Raw genomic sequence first — 5,474 nt, 5'->3', positions numbered from 1 at the left:
CTGCCGCAGAAGAAGTGGCGCAATTGAGCTGCCGCCAAAGTGCCGCCACTCTTTTTATTTTTTTTCCGCTTGGGGCAGCAGAAAAGCTGGAGCCGGCCCTGAGTGGGCAACCGAGGCGACACGTAACTTGTCGCTGCCTCGCGCCTGTCCACACTCACCAGCCACTGCAGCTTGCACTGCGCTGCTGGTGCGGCCGGAAACAGGACAGTGGGTGGGGACCTGCTGGCCAAGAGCCAACACGCAGCTGGGGCTTCGCTGACAGACTGGCAGGAGGAGTGGCTGGCCCCACACACTGCATCTTCACCCCACCACCAGCCTTTCACACCCACCCCAATCATCAGTCACTGGTGGGAGGGCAGCTGATGAGCAGGGATCCAGCAAGAGTAGGACGTGCCAGTACTTATGTGTGGGAGACAGAAAATATGGGACAATTTGTCCGTTCTTAATAAAAAGTCAGGACACCTGCAGGAGGGCTTAAATACAGAACTGTCCCTTTAAAAACAGGATGTCTGGTCACTCTACCTTTAGAGCTATAAGGACTACTGTAAAAATGTGATGTCTGTTAAGTCACTATTTAAAAAAAGGCTGTATGAAGGGACCAGTTTAATTCCACATAAATAAAGCTAAACCTGAAATATTCTTCAACTTTCCTTATTATGGACAATTTTGTCAATGAGCATCTGAACACGAGGCAATCCTAAATACTATTGTTCCTCAAATGCAGCATGTGAAACTCCTTTGTTTTAATAATAGTTACAGGCTGCAACAAGGAGAGAGTGTATGAGCTGGAAAGCCTCATTAGAATGGAATGAACAAAGGGCAAAATTTTAGCTTCATCTGTAAATTTCCAGGGTCCTTGCTGTGCCAACTATAAAAGTTAATTGTCCATAATGACTCCTCTGATTTTAACTCTCATGCAGGGAAGGTTTTGGAAGAGTCTAGTCAAGAACAGTGCACCAAGTGGCTGCAGCACGATTCTATTATTGCAGCCAGACAGCAGAATCTGGCCTTTGGGGAGTGACGTGTCCAGGGAATAGATGGACGTACGACTGTGTATTATTTAAACCAGCACAAGAACAGAGCTTCCTGTGTTTCTCTTTGGGACTTTAAAAGCCTGGTAAGAGGGTAGTTTATTCAGATTCAACACCCACTGCTGATTTAGAGCCTCTTGCAATGGCTTCTATCTCTGAAAATCCATTAGTTCACTGGTTTTAATAATCTCATGAAGGGTAATGAAGCATTTTAGGTTTTCTGTCAAGCTGGTTTACATAGGATGCATAAGGTGGTTATGATGCAAGGATTTAAGAAAATCTCAGCCAACTTTTCCAAGATTAAACTACTGTTGCAGCAAATCAGTGTAGACATTTAGAAGCAGTTGTGGTTCAAATTATTTACTCAATTGAATACACTCTTTTCCTTCTAGGGCCCTGACTCTTTGTGTTCAATTTGACTGCTTTCTTACTAATCACCAGGGTGATGGGATTTAAATCAAAGCGATTTAAGTCTCCGATTTTAATAATTATTTAAATCAGCAAGCAGGAAACCTTGATTTACATAATCGATTTTAATCGTGTTTTGCATATATATTTTATAATAATTTTCCTAAAGAATTTGCAGTGGTTGGCAATCATTAAAACATATTGATTTGCATCTAAATACACTAAATTTGGGGCTTCTTTTCTTGCTAACTAGAAGGATACATTATAGCTATACACATTTATTTAAGCAATTATAGAGTTTAACTTTTTACTAATGTATTAATTTTTTATTTGTGATTTATATCAAGCTCTATCTGGATGGAAATTCAAATACAATTAAAATGCACAAAACCAGCATTTTTTTTATTAAGTAAAATAAATGTGCTACATACCTTAAATGTGCTGGATATCAAATGTGTATATCAAAACATGTTTTACATTTTAAACTAACTGATTTATTAAGCAAAGGAAGTATTATCTCTAGTTAGTTAATTGAACTGATTGTTTCTAGTCACCACGTCCTTCAAGATTTTAGACCTAGTAGATCTCATCCTTTTACACCTAGCTTTTATTCATAGCTTGGAAGAAGAAAACTTTTTCAACTTCCAATTTGTTTCTTAACTTTGAACGAACTAGTCATTGAACTGAACTAGTTGAATAAACTGAAATGAAGAAAATATTCTCTCTGAACCTGCAGAAGGGACTACTGTTGTCAGAAGACGGGTTAGCACTTCAACAGACTCTGCTTCCAAATGCCAAGTGGCTTCCACCAGTTCAGTGGTCTGACTTTCTTTAAAACTTGGCAGCAAACACATATTGCTTATTATTATATTTTTAAGTCCTACCTTCATTCACAATATTGCGGAACATGTGGATGTTTTAACCAGGGCGCAAAGCAGATGCAGAGGGATGAGGGGGAAAAACAGTAGGGGATAGAGCCCTGCAGTGGGCATGGTATTGCCACTGTTGCTGGTGGTGGTGCTGCCTTCAGGAGTGGGCAGCAGGAGAGTGGCAGCTGCTGGCTGGGTGCCCAGCTCTGAAGGCAGCACCGCCACCACCACCAGCAGTGGAGAAGTAAGGGTGGCAATACCATGCTTGCTGCAGGGCTCTGCCTCCTACCGTTTCCCCCCCTCATTTTTCTGCCCCATTTCCTACCCCCACCAGCCACAGCTTTGCGCCCTGCTCAAGTTAGGGCCCTGCCGTTGCACCAAATTGTCTGGTTATCAAAAAAAAATCCACAGGCATAACATAATAGTTGAGTGTTTGTATTGTTCCAGCAATTTTTTAAAAAACAAATAGGTTTGCTGTGGCTTTTCAGAATTACCACAATTAATAAACATCCATTATTACTTTTCTGTAATTTTCCATGTCTTCTTTGCAACTCAGCTGCAATTATTTGAAGATCATCCATGATTCAGGTAGGGTCATATATTTAGTATATAATTTAAATCATTTTGATACCTTTTAAAATAAGTTTAGGCCTTAATATAGGTTGTCAATTTCAAATTTAATTTCAAATAGATTTTTTTTGGTAAATCTATTTTTAATTTAAATTTTAAAAAATGACTTACATTTTTAAAAAAATCTGTGGGGTTTTTTTAAACATCAATTTATATCCACCCTACTAATGAGCATGGACTAGTAAGTAACACTCCCTGAAGTGTATTAAGAAGGCAATTTTTCAAGAAGGGGTCAAAATGCATGTTGCCACCAGCAGATCGTTCAATGCAAAGGTAGTTCTGCTTCCAGCCTTTCCCATTTTCAGCCCTTAGGCATGAGCATGAAGAGCTGACCACATTTCCAATCCCAGGTCCAGCTCCTTTTCAAAACATTTAGTCCCTGAATGACTTTCCTTGGGAGTTAGTAAAATCAAACCCTGGACTTTCTAAAATCTTGAGCTGAGATAGCACAAGAAAGCTCAATGTAAATGAAAGGGGGCTTCTGAGCATGACAGTCTCCTCCCCCTTCAGATAGGCAGTTCTGGATGCAGGTTTTAGCTTTTCCACCGTCAGAATCTAAACATAACAACAGCTTCAGGGGATTTAAAATGCCGGAGGCCAAAAAGGCTGTCATTAGGCATCTCTCTGCTCCCAGTCATCAAACACTGATTCCTGTGTATACGCTAAATTACAGTTCTGTGACAGCTAGATTCAGCATAAAGATGTTGGAAACCTTATACAGTTTAGCAAATAATAGGGAGAGACTAAGAAATCAACATGTCACACAAATGTCTACTCATAGTGTCACTGTTTTAACAGGCTCTGTTGTTTTTTCTTGTTGGGTTAGCGTCACCCTTAAAAATGGCTTGTCTGTCAGGCTGCAGCCACTTCCAAATTAATAACAACAAATAAACCACTTTGGTCCCCAAACTCTTCTCAAATCCTTCACCGCCATGGTTTGTTTAACATGGTCACAGCTGTATCCGAAGAGTCCAGGCTTGTGATAAGGATCGTTTTTTTGCTTTTTCCCTTTTAAACAAGCTACCCAAGAAAATGTAATTTACACACCGCGAACTTTGATTGCACTAAGTATTTAAGTCCATCAAGTTCCCAGTGACACTTCCTGTCTGCAAGTTTCAGATAAAGACAGGGAGCTAAAGTAGCTTAATGGATTAAAGCAATTGCCTTTGCCATCTAGACACCTAGGTTGGAATCGGATTTAGGATCACAAGTGAAATTGTTAATTTTCTTGGGGGGAGGGGGAGATAAAATGAGTTGTGTGGATTACCCCTGCTGCCTTAGCAGCCTGGACTACAGCCTTCCTGGCTGAAGGATGAGGTGCAGTTGTCATCTGTGTCTCTGGGCGAGGGTGTAGGTATTGAATATGACCTTGTTGAATCACAGCTTCTCACCCACTAGGCATGTGGGCTGCTGATGAAAGGGGTCACCATCCTTCACATTTCTAGCCATAAATCTTTCACCTGTCAGGAGCTAAATTCAATCCTTCCCTTTAACAGGGGTAAGAAAGTTACAGTGAAAGAAAGCCAGGTTTTTTATATATAATATGAGCTTCATATCATGTTGACTATAGTCTGACCTGCTTTATACTATGTACAGACCTATTTATGTTCGTACCGTAGATCACACATTATATGCTTATTAACTCATCTAGATAGCTGGGAGTAAAATACATTTCCAGCAATGATTTGTAGGTTTAGTGATGAGGAACAAAAACCAGGGGAACTGCCCTCCCTACATTCACATCTCGGTGGTGTGCAATGCTTCTCTCACAGCCACATACTAGGACTCAGCAGTATTTGTCATGCTGCCTGGAGTGGTTCAAGACTGTGAGTGCCGACTTCAAGACAGACTGTCAAAAAGCAGGGCAGATGCCCCAAACTGGTGGCATGTTCTATAATTAGATTTCACCAACCCAATAACAAGTGTGAACTCCTGAAGTACTATAACAGTCTTACCATGGCGTCACAGACAGTCCCCTTGGGCTCTCCAGTCTATCATGCCACCCGGCAAGCTGGACATCGTGATCAATGGTCACTTACACCAAAAAAAATCAAAAAATATTCAGATTGTTCCCAGTCCCAAGAGACTAGTCACTTACCCCAGATCAATTGGTACCTTAGATCTTACACCAAAGATAATGTTGGTAGCCAATCCTATAGTAACCTAACTAAGAAAAGAAATGAGAGAGTTCTCTACAGGTTAAAGCACAAATGAGTTACAATCTTTGGTTACGAAAGCTGACAGAAATGTAGTAATCTGTCTACTGAATGTCTAACCCAGGTTGACCCTGGGGATCTCTGCTTATGTTTCTTATCTCCAGCCCTTATGAGAATCCAAACAGCAAAGGGATAACCATTTTGTCTTGTGAGCATATTTATATGACCTTCCCCCGTAATTCAAACCAATTGGATGAGCACTCCTGCACGTATCTTCTTCGTGGGTGGATGGGGCAATCAACAAAGTTCTTGTCCTACAATGGTTCATTTAGTTGTGATAGTCCTTCTTGAAGGGTGGGAGAAACCACTCTTCCTGCCTG

The sequence above is a fragment of the Chrysemys picta genome, chromosome 1 (genome assembly GCF_011386835.1).
Source record: "Chrysemys picta bellii isolate R12L10 chromosome 1, ASM1138683v2, whole genome shotgun sequence".
NCBI classification, from domain to species: domain Eukaryota; kingdom Metazoa; phylum Chordata; order Testudines; family Emydidae; genus Chrysemys; species Chrysemys picta.
This window is presented reverse-complemented; position numbering follows the sequence as displayed.